Source organism: Heterocephalus glaber, unplaced genomic scaffold, assembly GCF_053883595.1.
Source record: "Heterocephalus glaber isolate CG9 unplaced genomic scaffold, H.glaber_assembly_v1.0 deba00001572, whole genome shotgun sequence".
Lineage (NCBI taxonomy): Eukaryota > Metazoa > Chordata > Mammalia > Rodentia > Bathyergidae > Heterocephalus > Heterocephalus glaber.
This window is the reverse complement of record NW_028258357.1, coordinates 12,051,750-12,068,390: the sequence shown is the minus strand read 5'-3', so window position 1 is coordinate 12,068,390 and position 16,641 is coordinate 12,051,750. Positions and strand designations below refer to the sequence as shown.

Here is a 16,641-nt window from a genome sequence, read left to right as displayed (position 1 = left end):
CTTCCTTTCTTCCTTCCTCCCTCCTTCCCTCCCTCCCTCCCTTCCATCTTGGCAGGTAGGTGAGCCCTCCAGACAGATTCTGAGACACAGAACTGTTCCCTGCGGCGGAGCCTCAGCTGCTTTAGCCGTGAAGCCAGTGGCCCCACTGTGGGAGCAGAATTGAGTTCCCTTTTATTTCTGAGTGACTTTTAAAAGACCCTGGAGCTTGTATTGGCTTCATGCTTCCTTTTTTGGCTTTTTTTTGGGGGGGGGGCAATGAAAATTTCCTAATAATTAACATTAACTCATTAACATTTTGTGAAATTGGTCAAGGCCTAGCCAGGTGTGACTATAATCGCAGCATTGGAGAGCCTGAGATAGGAGGATCGTGGTGGGTTCGAGGCCAGCCTGGGCTGCATAGTGAGTTCAAGGCCAGCCTGAACTACATACCAAGACTGGCTCAAGGAGAGAAAAAAAAAAGAAAGAAAGAAAGAAAGTGAAATTGATCAAGGCCCAAGCTTTTCTGGCATAAGATTGTTGCAATCTACTATTCAATAATAACAGTTTAGTGGGTGAGGGTTAGCTTGGGAAACAGGGCAGTGCATTTGAGACCTCCTAAAACCTCTCATAGGTCCCCAAAGACACTAAGATTTTTGTTTGGTTTTTTTATATATATAAACAGTATTTTCTCAATCTTACTCAAAATGCTGGAGAAATCTAAACTGTCTCTAGGAAAGTTTGCCTTTGCTGTTTATTTTGTAACATACAATTTGTGCAATTATAAGACTGACCTCCTAAGTACTATTTGCAGGAAAGAAAAATAAATATTTGCAAGCTGGGAAAGGAGAACAACGAGGGATGGATACCAGGGTTCGCCTCTCCGTGGGGCTCCCAGAAGGGCTGCCAGAGGAGGACCTGAAATGAGAATTTCCAAACAAGGCAGGGAAAGGAGAGGCCTGTGCTCAGGCCCTGCTGGGTGGAACAGAAGCCTCAGGAAAATGCAGGCTGCCCCACAGCGCAGTCAATAGAAAGAAGGCCAGTAGAAAGAAGGCCGAAGAGGCTAGCCTCAGCTATTCCACTGCAGGCTACGGAGTTTGAGGGTAAAGGATCCATCCCAGTGTTAAGGTGACATCGGGAGGCTCATCCCGAGTGGCACAGTGTGCTCTGAGACATTCAGGATCCAGCACTTTGGGTGGGACGGGTTTTCTCCAGGTTCTCCAAGCGTCCCGCTTTGCCGTGTTAAACCTGTGACTTTGCGAACTGAACTGCACAATTTCAGAATGTCTCGACAGCCCTCCCGGAATCCATGGAGGATGTGGGAAGTAAGGAACAGGCCGGCAGCTCGGTGAGATTGCAGTTCACACAGTGGACCAGCAAAGTGGGAAGGGGTCTTGTGACACCTGGCAGCAAGATCAAGAGGCGAGGGGCTGACCCGGGAGCGTCTTAGGGTCTATAGGGCCAGGCCACTGTCGCACATGGGGTATGAGTAGGAGGAGGAGGAGGAGATCTAGTCTAGGCTGGGTGTGGTGATGTGTGCCTCATATCCTAGCACTTGGGAGGCTGAGGCAGGAGGATCACTGCAAGTTCAAGGCCAGCCTGGGCTACACAGTGACTTTAAGACCAGCCTGAACTACATAGTGAGACCCTGCCTCAAAAAAACAAAAACAAAAACAAAATTGATTGTTGATTGTTGAACATTCGCTGAGGCTTTGCGGAAGAAATAACAGGGCAGGGCAAGGAAAGGATGCCGATCAAGATTTGGATCAGGTTGTTCTGCTGGCCCTGTCGGGTCAAGCTGCCCAGGGGACTGCGGATTTGGATCTTAAGGCATTGTCTCTAATGCTGGCCCACAGCCCGAACGGGTTGTCTGGGGCGAGCTTCTCTTAGCATTGTTTGACTCCCAGCATCCTCGGCTGCATCCCGAGGAAAAGCCAGACTCCATCCTCACCTGGCCCTCCTTGGTTCCCCGGGGACCGGGACCACCCAGAGCCGGATCTGACTCTCTCTACCGCAGCTGCGCGTGGCACGGGACTCCCGCCCTCACCGACGGCCCTGCAGTGGTTTGCACCCTCAGTGTCAGCTGTAAGAGTGTCCAGCTGGCAGCTTCGGGTGGCAGACACCGGCTCGGCCGCTGGGCACGGCAGGCACAGAAGCCGCCTGTAGCTGTGTGGGCAAGGGAGGCACTAGGGGTCGGAGCCGAGGCGAAGGCACAGGGGCCCGGCCACGCTCAGGTGACCGGCAAAGGGACTCATGAGGGACTTTCGCCAGGGTGGGACCCCATGGGTGCCCCCCTGGGCCCCAGAAACTACAAGGCGCTGTGGGCAACTCCACCCCACCCTGTGAGCGGGGGAGGGGGGACGGAACAGCCAGGGTCAGGGTGAGAGGCCCATGGAGACACATTTGGGGTACATTTCTGCATGTTTATTTGAATTGCTATTGTGCTTGTTGAGAAAATTTAGGGGAATGAAAACTTTAAAAAAAAATCTCCTAATCCCACCAATTCAAAATCATCTCCAAATCCTCTTCTGCATGTTCATATATATTGAATTTATGATAAAATTGAGATCATCTTATACATCTGGAGATTTTCTTATTTAAATTGGGGTACAAACTAGGTAGTGGAATGTATAGATGTTAAACGAATTTTTTTCTCTTAGAACAGGGTCTTGCTATGAAGTTCAGGCTGACCTTGAACTCACTATGCAGCTGAGGCTGGCCAGTGATCCTCCTGCCTCAGCCTCCTAAGTGCCAGGATTACAGGCAGGCACCACCACACCTCGCTCCTAATGAGTTACTTTTATTTCTTTTTGTTTTCTTCTTTTCAGTGCTAGAGATTTAATCCGGGGCCTTTCTCACTCCAGGCAAGTGTTCTAGCACCAAACCACAGTCCTCAGTCTTTGAGGAGTCTTGATTCATGTGTACCCACCCTGTCCCCTACCTCTTCTACAAGCCACACACCAATACTAGGACATTGCAGGGTCGGGATTTAGCTCAGTGGTGCTGCCACCTGCCTCACAAGTGCAAGGTCCTAAGTTCGATCCCCAGTACAAAAAAAAAAACTAACAAAATATTGCAAAACACCATATAAGCTTGTTTTCCTAAATTACGACTATTGAGAATTGAGGAGGGAAGAGGCTTTGATCTTTGTCAACATCATAAATTTAAATTTATCTCATTTTAATCTTAATTATTCATGAGGTTGGACATTTCTTCTGAGGAAAATCTAATCTTATCGTTTTATGATGGAAACAAATGATAATTTCTTTAAACAAATAAACTTTCCAAATGATCAATAAACTAGTCATAGAAAAAAGTGATCTTATTAAGGATAGAAGGTTAAAAATAAAACAATGTAAAAAGCCACAGGCTGAACTTTCTGTTACTGTTATTTTTAACCCATGGCTGTATTATATCATTTTGATTGTTGAACAGTTTGTGCCTTTAAGGCTTTTTACTGTCAATTATTTTTAGAAAGGCTTTGCTTCTGCTTGAGAGAAAAAATAAATTCAATTTTGGATCTGCAGGTTTTTAAAATAGAAATTTCTCCAGGAAGGGAGTCTTTATATTAGGGCATACCTAAGAATAATTAAGGGGATGTCAGACAGAGTCCAGGCAGCTGCTTGTTTGGGCCATGTGCTCAGCAACAGGTTGAATAAGTAAGGTTTGAAAATGTCTCAGTCTTTTGTATCAAATCCATGCCTAGGCTGATACTATCTTGCACCATTGAGGTCTACTTTTACATTTGACTGTTTTTCTTTTTTCTTTTTTCTTTTTCTTTTCTTTCTTTCTTTTCAGGCAGGGTCTCCCTTTGTAGCCCAGGCTGGCCTTGAACTCACAGCAATCTTCCTGCCTCAGCCTCCCAAGTGCTGCCTGGCTTTTGTTTTCTTTTTTTTTTTTTTTTTCAGGAGAAATAGTTTTATTTGCACTGAAAGCTGGAGCATGAGTAGTACCTGAAATAGTCTGAGCTAACGATAGAGATCAGCTTCTAAAAGGGCAGTTAGGTTCGTCAACCAAACAGACTACTGTATTTCCAAGCAGCCTTAGTTATACAATCAATAAAAGACCTGCTGGAAGCTGGGTGTGGTGATCCCAGCATTCAGGAGGCTGGCAAATATATTTGTCACTAAGTCACCCCAGCGTGCCATCATTACAAAAGAAGTACAGGTTTTCCATCGTCATGAAATTTCCCCCAAAGCCCCCAACTGTAAGTACTACAAAAGAAAGTGCAAAAAAGATCACATTTTACAGATCGTAAGCTTATTTTCAGCATTTAGCTCAGCTAAGTGTCTGTGCTATCCCAGGGCAGTCCTCTTCCCATGCTCCTAGGGGGCAGGGCTGAAGAGCAGGAGAAGGGTGGGGCAGGGCAAGGTGGGGGCACAAGGGCTAATCTCCCCCAGTTCTACGCGCAGCAGCTGAAGCTTGATGGGAGAGCAGGACTGGTGACACTCCATGGGAGGGTCCAGGCCCTGTGTTCAGTCACAGTCACTGCTGGAAGAGGAGGAAGAGGAGGAATGCTTGCCATGCTTGTGGTGTTTGTGCGCCTTTTTATGAGATTTCTTCATTTTCTTCCGCATCTTCTTATCCATCACCATCCCTGGGCACACCATACCGGGGGCCAAAGGATTCACAGGAGGCATGCCAGGGCATGGAGGAGGACAGGGACCTGAGGGTTGGGGTCCTGGACACCCCGGCAGGGCCACAGGATAACCAGGCCCACATGGATTCCCTGGGGGAGCTCCTGGATGTGGGGGGCAGGAGCCAGGAGGAAAGGCTGGATTGACAGGTGGTGCATGTGGTGGACACACAGGATAGGCACCTCCAGGGCACCCAGGGTTGGGTGGACATGGGTTTGGCCCTTGATACCCGGCACTGGGATTCCACATGTTCAGGTGTTTCCCCTAGCCACCTAGGATTGATCTGCCCTTCTCTCCAGTCTCCTTGTTTTCTTTTTTGAGACAGGCTCTCACTATGTAGCCAAAACTGCACTTGAACTTGCTGAAATCTTCCTGCCTCAGCTTCCTGAGTACAGGATTATAGGCATGTGCCACCGTGCCCAGTTTACTTTGACATTTTTAAGAGAATGATTGGCACTTTAGTTATGGCTCAGTTGAATTTGGGATGGCTCGGTTCCTTATTTGTAGAATTGTGGGAGTTGATTAAATGCATCAAAGCTTGCTTCAAGACCTAAAACTCACACCAGGTGTGGTGGTGCATGCTTGTAATCCCAGGCCCTGGTTGGGTGAGATTCCCAAATAAAGGAACACTGATGGAGCAGACATTACGAAGCAGGTACCAAACTTTTATTTCCAGCACAGAATTTATAATAGTTTTTTATCAGCTTGCTGAAACATAGTGAAACAAAACATTCTGAGTGACATTGCAGGCTGTGTGGTGCATGTGTGTTGTCTATACTGATTCATTATTATATAACAAAGCCCCATTGTGCACTTGCACTAAATGACGGGATCGAGTCCTCAGGTGCCCTCAGACGCCTGGGCTTTGACACATCTCACAGCAGCCCCCTACACTGAGACAGGAAGGTTGACGTGAGTTCAAGGCCAGCCTGGACTACATAGTGAGTTCAAGGTCAGCTTGAGCTATGTATTGGGGGGTTTTTTTTTGTTTTTTTTTTGAGGCATGGTTTTGCTAGGTAGCTGAGGTTGGCCTTGAACTCATCATCCTCTTGTCTCACCATTCCAAGTGCAGGGAAAAACTTAAACTCTTAAGATATAAAATTATTTTTAACTTTTATTAGTACATGTGCAGTACATAATTGATATATGAATGATATAAGGGAAATAAATGTAACTCCTCACATGCTAGATGTCAGAAATGCTGAGTTTGTATTCTCCAAAGTCAAAGAATGAATTTGAAGGAAGAGTGGAGGTTAAGAGCAGGAAAATTTATTGGGGAATAGGAATGGGAACTAGGAATGTGGAATAAGAATAGTTCCTGAGAGAGGGTCCCAAATGGGTTGCCAAGAGCCCACTTCTCAAAGGAACTTTTATAGAACAAAATCACAAGGGGTGGATACAATATGGATAAGATTATATTTATAATAATATAATAGTTAGATATAATATAATAATAAGATTATAAGTATAGTCACTTAGATAATACTGACCCAATAGCAAGAAGGTTATATGGATGACATCATTAACCTTGGTCAATAATGTGTTGTCTTAGTGTTAGTGGTCCTAGTCTTAGTTTGTGAAGGAGGATGGCTCACCTCCAATAGTCCATCTAGATGGGGAAGCCCAAGAGAGTGATGCCAATAATCTTAAGCTTCCCTTTATCCCTTAGGGAAGTATGCAAATCTGACCACTGTGACTTTAACCTTCTTCAAATGCACCTCCAGCCACAGGCTGGATGTGTTCTCCTCTTCTGCATTGACCTCCTTGAGGGCCCAGCCCTGTCCGACTGCCTACAATATTTCTACCTGACTTAGCTGTCTGTATCATAATGATGACATTTCCTGTAGGAAATTGGTATGTGTATATCACACAACTCAATTCTTTTTTTCCTTCCTTCCTTCTATCCCTCAAGATATAAAAATTTATCATTATTCAAAAAAAATTAGACCCCCGAAATAAAAGATCAAATTAAAAAATGGGCAACTAAAATGAATAGATACTTCTCAGAAGAAGTATAAATGGTCAATAAACAGGAAATGTTCAATAGCACTGACCATTAGAGAGATGCAGATTAAAACAATGCTGAGAGTGCTGGGGATTTAGCTCAGTGGTTTTGCCACCTGCTGCACAAGCGCACAGTCCCAAGTTCGATCCCCGGTACCAACAGAACAAAACAATGCTGAGATTCCATCTTACTCCAGAAAAAATGGCTATCATCAAGAAATCAAATAACATGCTGGTGTGGCTGTGGGGGAAAAAGGAACCCATGTATATTGTTGGTGAAAATATAAACTGGTACAACCACTATGGAAATCAAGAAGTAATGCACTCACATACTTCCCTAGAGATGAATAGCAGAGATTAATATTCTAAATAGGTATCAATCACCTTGGGCAGGAACCAAAACCTCACTGGCCCATTCCTTCTGGGGAAGTCCTTTTCCTTCCATGGACACTTGCTACAAGACTAGCTTCCCCATTTGATTGCCATTTAATGAGCATTACCTAAGTGACTATACTTGTTGTAATCTTATTGGTTGATCATAGTTCTGTCCCACCTCGTGATTTCCCATTGGATCAATATTACCTAAGCAACTATACTTGTAATCTTATTATTTGACTGTAGTTATTTCCCACCTTGAATATGCCTCACCTCCTGGCTTTGGTCAATAAAACACCTTTGAGAAGCAGGGTGGGCGGCAGGTCACTCTCTGGTCCCCCTCCTGTCTCTCTTAACAGAAGCTATCTTTCTCTTAATAAATTCTTCCTAGTCTTTTTTTTTTTTTGGTACGGGGGATTGAACTTGGGACCTTGTGCTTGCAAGGCAGGCGGCAGAACCACTGAGCTAAATCCCCAGCCCAAATTCTTCCTACTCTTAACTTCTGTTGTTCCCAGAATTAATTCATTCTTTGATTTTAGAGAACATGATTTCTTCTTTTTTTTTTCTTCTGATACTGGGGATCGAACTCAGGACCTTGTGCTTGCAAGGCAGGCGCGGCACTGCTGAGCTAAATCCCTGACCAGATTTTAGAGAACATGAACTCGAATCTCAGATATCTAGCAAGTTTGAGTATTACATCTATTCCTCCAGTATCAATTCCTCAAAAAACTAAACCTAGATATTCCATTTGGCCCAGCTATTCTTCTTCCAGATATCTACCCAAAGAGTTCAAGACACCTTGCAGTGATCCATGCATACACTGTTTATAGCAGCACAACTCTTTATAGCTAAATTTTGGAAGTGACCTATGTCTCCATCAGCAGATGAATGGATGAAGAAAATGTGTTTACAAACAATGGGGTGCTACTCTGCCATAAAGAACGGTAAACTTGGGTCATTTGTAGGAAAATGGATGCACCTTGAGACCATAATGTTAAGTGAAATAAATCAGACACACAAGCTTAAACACATATGATTTCTCTTATATGAGAAGCCCAAAGTATAAAGAGCAAAATAATAGGTAATAAGAAATAGGAAAATAGATTTTTCTCAAATAGGAAAGGGACCAAGACATGGAGGGAGGGAGGAGGGAGGGGAGGGAGAGGGCCATCAAAAGGAATGAAGATGTGTTATGTACATGTACCAACTCCCTATGAGGAATGTGAACATTATGTACTGACATGGACTGATAAACGTTTAAAAGATCTATTGGAGTATTTTGCTTTCAAATACTCCCTACTTATCCACATTAGCTGTCTGTCCTCCCTTTCTCTCTCTCTCTCTCTCTCTCTCTCTCTCTCTCTCTCTCTCTCTCTCTCTCTCTTCTCCACCTTCAAATAAATTGTCTTCTTTTATTTAAAAAAAGATCTATCAGGCCAGGGATTTAGCTCAGTGGTTCCGGTGCCTGCCTCACAAGTGCAAGGTCCCAAATTCAATCCCCGGTAACAACAACAACAACAACAACCAAAGATCTCATTGTTACAGCAAGTGTGAGTGATATTTTTATTATAAAGACGTTCATCTTGAGAGGCTGAGGCAGGATCGCCATGAGTTGGAGGCCAGCCTGGGCTACATAGTGAGTTCAAGCACTGGCAGCGAGTCCCTGTCTTAGAAAACCAAAAACAAAAGCGTTGGTGGTCTGTGCCCCCTTGGCGTCCTCGCTTCTCAGACCCCAGACCCACCTCCCCTCCAGGACTCCCGTGGGGAGGACACTGGTGGGCTTCAGGAGGGAGCCGCTCTTCCTGGAGAGACGCTGGGCACTTGTCCTCTGCGACCCCAAAACCCCTCTCTTAACCCCTCTCTGACCCGGTGACTCCACCGAAGTCTGCGTGGCTGGTTGGGTCTTCGCCATCCGCTGTCACCCCCGGCTCCCGTCCCTAAGCACAAAGGGGCAGCAGGTCAGCAGTGTGCGCAGATGGACACTCGGAGGCATGCGAAGCACAACTGCTGCCTTCACTGCCATGCTCAGAGCCGGGGTAGACGGAGCTGCCAGAGATCTAACACTGAGCCTGTCCTGCAGCCCCGGAAGGCTCCTCGGCCTACTCTTCTCCAGCACTGCTCTGCCTGGAGCTCCGCAGGTATCATCTAATCTCCCCCGCAGCCTCGGATGCTGGTGTTTCCCCCATCTCCCAGAGGAGCACCCTGGAAGCTCACAGAGATATCCAGGAACCTCAGACTTGGTATTAGCAAGTGCTTGGATTCCAGGTGTGTCCAGTCCGGTCAAAGGCTCCTCCCACCAGCAAGAGGGCTGATGGGAGCTGCTCACCTAGTGGCCCCTCAGGTTGCCAAGGTAGGATAGCCTGGCAGTGCTATTCTGAGGCAGGGGAGGAGGTAGTGGCAGAGTCTACTTTGAATGTGACATAAGAGATTCAAACGCAGTGGTGGTGCATGCCTGTAATCCCAGCACTTGGGAGGCTGAGGCAGGAGGGTCACTGTGAGTTTAAGGCGAGCCTGGGCTACACAGCAAGACCTTGTCTCAAAAAAACAAAGAGCTTCAAATGCTATGATGAGTGTTATCATTATGTATGCCTAAAATGTACCAAGAAGAATGGGATAAGTGTATTGGAGGTGAGGAAGCATATTTTTATTATTCTGGGGGGTTAATGATGACATGTCTTTTACTGCAATACATTTTTTTAATTAAAAAAAGAGCTTCAAATAGCACCACCAATTTGGTTAGGGCTGATATAGAAGGAATAGATGCCACTCCCAAACCTGCTAGGTATCCGAAACGTGAGTTTGTGTTCTCTAAAATCAAAGAATGAATTCTAGGAACAATGGAAGTTAAGAGTAGGAAGAATTTATTGCTTCTGTCTAAGACAGAAGAGGGATTGGAAAATGGGTTATCTGCTGACCCTGCTTCTCAAAGGTGTTTTGTGGGACAAAGCCAGGAGGTGAGGTGGGTTCAAGGTGGGACAAAACTACAGTCAACTAGTAAGATTGCAAGTACAGTAGCTTTGGTAATACTGATCCAGTGGGAAATCACAAGGTGGGCAAAACTGCGATCAACCAATAAGATTATGACAAGTATAGTTGCTTAGGTAATGTTGATTAAATGGGGATCCAATGAGGAAACAAGTCACATAGCAAGTGTATAAGGAATGAGCAAGGATTTTCGGTAAGGAATGGGTCAGGGGTCTTTCCTGAAAGATCTCGGCCCCCACCCAGGTGATTGATATCTATTTTGAACATCAATCACTGCTTTTCATCCTGGTGGTTGTCACAGTTTCTCTCTTTTCACAGTGCTGGCTTTCAGTGAATGTGTCTTCACTGTCCTCCATGTTGGCCTCTCTAGGGCCGGCCCTGTCTAGGTGCCTACAAGATATCTAATGAACTTACCTATCTGCAATAGGGTGACCATTAATATTTAATCATCTTCTGCCTTGAGGGATTGTTTCTCGTTAAAAAGGTCGGAATGGAGGAGCAGAACACCTGTAGGGACAGCTGTGTATTTTACAGACTTGTCATGGTTTGGATCTTTTTGTTGTTTGTTTTTGAAGTGCTAGGGACTGAATGCAGGGCCTCTGCACTGAGCTACATCCCTAGGTCTTATTAATTAATTAATTATGAGACAGGGTCTCACTATGTTGCTAACTTTCCCAGGCAGGGCTTGAACTCATGATCCTCCTGCCTCAGCCTCCTAGAGTGCAGGAATCCCAGGTCTGTGCCACCATACTCCAGCTGTAGTTTGGATCTTGAATTCCTTCAGCACTTGAAGGCGATTGTGGGACCTGGCCCCATCCTCTCCCTCTCTTTTGCTTCCTGGCTAAGAGGTGAATGGTTTTGCTCTCTCCTGCTTGACAACCACCCCAGGGCTAAAAACAGCAAGGATCATGGGCTGAAATCCCCACAACAGAACCAAAGTCAACCTTAGGTGCTGATTGAGGTAAGGGAAAGCTGAGTCGAAGAGCATCATCAGTCCAAAGTCGAGGACAGGGGCCTGGACAGTGGCCTCGGGGAGGAGGGAACAAAAGCCTGAGGGTGTAGGAGAGAGAGGGCCCAGTTAGAAGGGAGGCAGGGGACCTAGAGGCAAAGACGTTTCCTGGTGTCCTAGAGAGGGAAAGCTGCAGTTTACAGAGGCTGGGGCCTGGAGATAAAGAGCTTGCTGCAGGGGGTGGGGCACAGGGCACCGGTGGAGGTGGAGTGAGGCTTAGCAGGTAGGAGGTCCTGGGTTCAATCCCAGCCCCAACCACAAAAAAGAAAAAAGAAATTGAGCCTGCAGCAGGATAAAAAGGACAAATCGTCCCAAAGTAACTTTATACCACCCTTCAGCGGCAACAGCTAGGGCAATGACTGTCTCTACCTATGCCTGGGGCTCCCCTGCTCCCTAAGAGGTTTAGATATAAGGGGAGCGTCTACTGAAGTAGTGACTGCAGATTTTCAATCCGACTTTGCATCTTCTACTCTGCTGGTAGCAACTTCCAACTCCACCTGGAACACACAAAAAAGAAAAGCTCAACAGAATTCTGGGAAGCCTTACATAGGAGCCATTACTTTACACTAAAGCATCAAATGTGTGTGTAAAAACTAAAAGGCTTAGGAGGCTGAAGCAGGAGGACTACAAGTTCCAGGCCAGCCTGGGCAACTTAGTAAGACCCTGTCTCAAAATGAAACAAAAGAAGGACAGCAGATGGAGCTCAGCGCTGCCTGGGTTCAATAGCCAGTCTCACACACACACACACACACACACACACACACACACACACACACATGCAGAAAAGACAGCACACACAGTTGTAATATCCTATCATTTGATGTAGAAACCATCTCAAATGTTGCTAGTGTTAACTAGTAATACATATTTTACTACAACCCCAAATTAAGACAACCTCTCTTTGTCATTCTCTTGGAATTCTCTTGTGGATACGCTAGCCACAGACTTGTGTTAGTTTTGATTTCTTTCCCTGCTTTTTTTTTTTTTTTTTTGTCTTTTGGGTCAAATTTTGTTCAAGACTCATATTTTAAATATAAGAGATCACTATTTAAACAGAATTTTAATGTTTAATTTTTTAAGATTAATCTGGTAGATATATGTCCTGGTATTTCTGGGAGGTTTTCGCCTGTATAGTACAGTACCTTGTTTTCTTATTCTAATATATAGTATTAGTGGTAGCTAAGTTACCATGAAAAAATGTCATACTTTTCATTTTTTTTAACTTTAGAAAGATCACAGTAGAGCCGGGGATTTAGCTCAGTGGTTCCGATGCCTGCCCCACAAGCGCAAGGACCCGAGTTTAATCCCCAGTACCAGAAAAGAAAGAAAGAAAGAAAGAAAGATCACAGTAGGATCAATGAAATACTTCTAAAGGATGTAGATACCCTATTGTCTTTTTTAGTATCGTCAATATTTTAAAGTTTCTGACATTATGATCAATAGCAGCATTAACACTAGTTTGTACTGATTGAAGATATATTTTTGTTATAAAGCATTTAATCCCTGAGCTTAGAGGTACGAGGCTTCAAGAGAAAGCCTTTTAAAAATTAGAAATAGCCTGGTGGGAGAACAAAGCATGTCATTAGATGCAATTCCTGCATAGACGGCTTTTTTGTTTTACAGAGTGCAGTTTATAGTAATTGACAAAAATCCCACATGCAGTTTTCATTGTCTGCTCCATTTGTTTGCTTGCTGTGTGATTGAATTTCACACAAAGGAGAGCGAAAAATATTTTCCAGGTGCACCATTGTATTTCCTATAGATTCTTTAACTTCTTTAGAGCCCTGCTCCTGTTAAGTGTTCTGCAATGCCAAATTTTAGTGGCTTTTTAAAAATGAGCATATAAGGAGAATGACATTTCTTTTGAAACCAATCTCTGATTTGATTGGATGTTATATTTTTTAAAATAGCAAAAATTGGCTTTCACTCACATGTTTGGTTTATTTCTAGCAGCTTACCAAAGTGAGTGTTATTGAAATTAGGAGATGTAATTATATGTCACATTCTCTAGGGCTGTGTTTCCGAAAGCACGAGAACACAGTTGAAGAGCACTCTGTCACACAAGCATAAAACTTTCGTCATGCTGCACTGCCTCCTGCCCTTGATTCAGCCTTTCTACTCGGCTGAAATGCACTTGGGGAAAACCAGTCCGTTCTCATTTCGAAGCAGCATTCCTTTCCTGGTGCCTAATTTTATGAATGGCTCATAGAATCTGAGTGTGGGGTAAATGGGGAGCTATGATTTAGATAAAGTGACATTCCAAAGATCTAAGACAAGGAGAACCCAAAGATGTAAGACAAGGAGAACGCTTTGCCTAGAGTCGAGCTGAAAGCTATGGACGTGGGGAACGGAAGAATTGCCTTTCAGCTTCTTAGTTGGTTTAATTTTTGTAAGTTGGGGGCCACTACCTAGAATCACAGGAGACAAAAGAAGGATTTGAAAAACATTTGCTGAGCAGGGATGTCTGAATCTCATGTTAGGTTTTCATGGTCGAAAGGTGGATATGTACAGATTTGGAATCATGTGAGCGCCACGGAAGGAAACAGTGCAAGTATGTGACCCAGGATGTTGCCAATGGGTGGAGGGAAAGGACATGGAATTCTTGAGGAAAATGGACTAAAAAAGGTATCAATGGACAAGGAGGTGTATGTTCATTTATTCTCTCGTTGTTCATGTGGTGAGGTGCTCTGCCTGTACTGGGCGTGGGGTCTTCGAGGATGTCCATGGAACTGGTACACCATAGTGTGCTGCTACTTATTCTACGGGTCCCCTGTTCATCACCATCATTGTTGTTATTTTGGTGCTGGGGATTCAACCCAAGGCCTTATGCATGCTAGGCACATGCTCTACCACTGAGCCCCGCCCTCCCCACCCCAGCCCATTTTAACACAAAGATATTCTGCACAAAGGTTAGGCAGATTGGAATTCAGTTGGGATCGGTCATTGTTGCAGTCAATTGAACCAGTGTATGCTATCGTGATTTTGGTCTATGATAAAAAACAATATGCTTATATCACTCCTAACTCTAGAGTACTGTGTACAATGTTCATAAAATACAAGTATAATTTCCCATTCAAACAGAGGGAGAACTGGGGAAATATATTACTAAAAATTTGAGATTCTTCTAAGAAAGCTGGTGCTCTCAGAGAAAATGCCTTTTCCTTTAAATTTCTCTCTCATCAGAGTTAGTGAATGAGCAAATGGGATGCATTATCATCCAATCTAGACACTTGAGTTCTGGCTTCAAAAAGAGCCTGGTGGTTGTTTTCTTTTTTTCTTTTAAGGTTTACCATTTTAATGCACAGTGAAACTTGTTAAACATGTCTTTGGTTTTGTTTGTTTGTTCTTGTTTTTATTTGGTTTTTTGAGACAGGGTCTCACTATGTAGTCCAGGCTGGCCTTGAATTCAAGATGATCTTCCTGCCTCAGCTTCCTGAGTGCTGGGATTACACATATGCACCACTACATCTGGTTAAACATGTTCTTTGGGCATGAATCTCATTGTCAGTTTTTCTCTCATTTCCTCACAAGCAGCAACTGCCAAGTAAGCTTTATTTTTAAATCTTCCTTTCCCCCATATTCTCCTCAATTTTACTTTGTGTGACATTTCTGCTTCTTTTTTTCTAAGCAAAACATTTATTGGTGCATTTTAAATATACAGAATGATAACATTCTCGTGGCTGTTATTAAGATCATTTTGCTCTAATACTGTATTTGATAGTTTTCTTAATAGAAATGCATGCATTTGTACAGTTAGTGCATATTAACTTGGGAGAGCTCTAGGAAAGTTTCTATGAATCACATTTTGTATCATGTAGAGATTTTTATTTCTAAAATCTGTGTTCATTAGAATTTTTTTTTTTGAGACAGGTTCTTGCCATGTAGTTCAGGCTGACCTTGAACTCACTATGCATCCAAGGCTGGCTTTGAACTCATGGTGATCCTCCTGCCTCAGCCTCCTGAGAGTTCATTAGAATTTGTAGAAATATTATAAGTCCATGGCACAACTGACTTTTTAATAAAAGGAATAACCCATGATCCTGTTGTATAAATTGTTGGCATTACATTTATACAAATCTATGGATCTGTGCAAGATTCACTTTTCATAACCAATACTCTTGTAACAGGAAGGATGGTCGGGGTTGGAAGACAGTCTCGACGGCTCACCCACATTTTCACACGGTCAGAAATAGTCGCTGTGTTTGTTGCAGACCATTTGTTTAAGGGTGTTTGTGTGTAGCCTTCAGAGCCAGAGGTGATACTGTGGCTCCTTCTGGGGCAAAGGGACAGACGTGCTTCCTCCCCATCATATGCAGCTTCCTCTCCTGTGATGAGCACCATGCCCACGTGGGAGCCATCCAACTCCGTTCACGTCAGCCTGTGGCACTGGGAGTCTTGATACTCTGGCCACCAGTACTGATGTGAGTAACAGACTCCTCTGTGTCTGCCCCAAGAGCATCGAGTCTTCTACGAGAATGTGTAAAATAACGTGGGCTCATTTATTAACCTGCAAGGAGGGCAAGATCTCAGATCCCTCACAGCCCTTAATGACCAGGCCAGTACTGCAGTTCAGAGTTGGATTTCTTCTTCACCGTGTACTTGGAATGGATATGGTTACACCAGATGTCTGACTGATAAAAGAAATGAAAGTGATTGCTATTTGGGTGTAGTGCTGCATGCCTGTGATCCCAGCACTCAGGAGGCTGAGGCAGGAGGGTCACCATAAGATCTGGGGCAACATAGTGAGTTCAAGGCCAGCCTGAACTACACAGTGAGAGGCTATCTCAAAAAACAAACAAAAAGACTGTTAATCTCAAACAACACTTCAGACTCTTGGTGTCTTCATCTTCTTCCAGCCCTACCTCTCTCTCCCCAATCTAAATTGTTAACTAGAAGGCAGTTTTCAGTTTAAGTGGAAAATAAACCAATTGAATCTTTTACCCTTATCAATCTCTTGGTTGACTAGAAACTCAGAGACTGGTCGTTTCAAAAATGGGGACAAGAAAGCCATGATGGGATCTGCTAAGGGCTGTGAGGTAAACTGACTGTGGCATGCCATGGAAGATTTCTTTCCATTCAGGTCTTTCCAGGCTGTTTATCATGAGGACCATTATCATGTTGTATTTTCATTTTTAAAAAAATGTTTGGTGCTGAAGATTGAATCCAGGGCTTCACACATGGTAAGCAAGGGCTCCACCTTGAGATAAGGTTTGCTATGTAGTCCAGGCTGGCCTTGAACTGGAGATTCTCCTGCTTCAGCCTCCCAAGGAGCTGGGATTGCAGGTGTGTACCAACATACCAGCCATCTCTTTAATTTTTAAAAATGGTTGGGTTGGGGATTTAGCTCAGTGGTGCTGTGCCTGCCTGGCAAGCACATGGTCCCAAGTACGATTTCTGGTACTGAGAAAAAAAAAATGACAAAGACTTCTGAAGGCAGCCAGATTGGGTTTGTGTGCCGGCTCTAATTAAGCCACTTTTGAGCAAATTATTTAGCATCTCTAAGTCTCAGTATTGCCACCCTTAAAACAGAAACTATAACAATGCTCACTTATTACAGAACATGGCTCTGACCATGAAATGAAATAATGCACGGGGCAAATCACATGTAAAGCTGTCATAAAATGCTACTTTCTAATATTAGAAATTTATGAAATT

At 44.1% G+C, this 16,641-nt stretch overlaps 1 pseudogene; it reads right to left on the bottom strand.

The window, feature by feature from the left end:
* Window positions 1-4,268: 4,268 nt before the first annotated feature.
* On the bottom strand, window positions 4,269-4,883 carry LOC101719818 (proline-rich protein 13 pseudogene; annotated as a pseudogene).
* Between the last annotated feature and the right edge of the window lie 11,758 nt (window positions 4,884-16,641).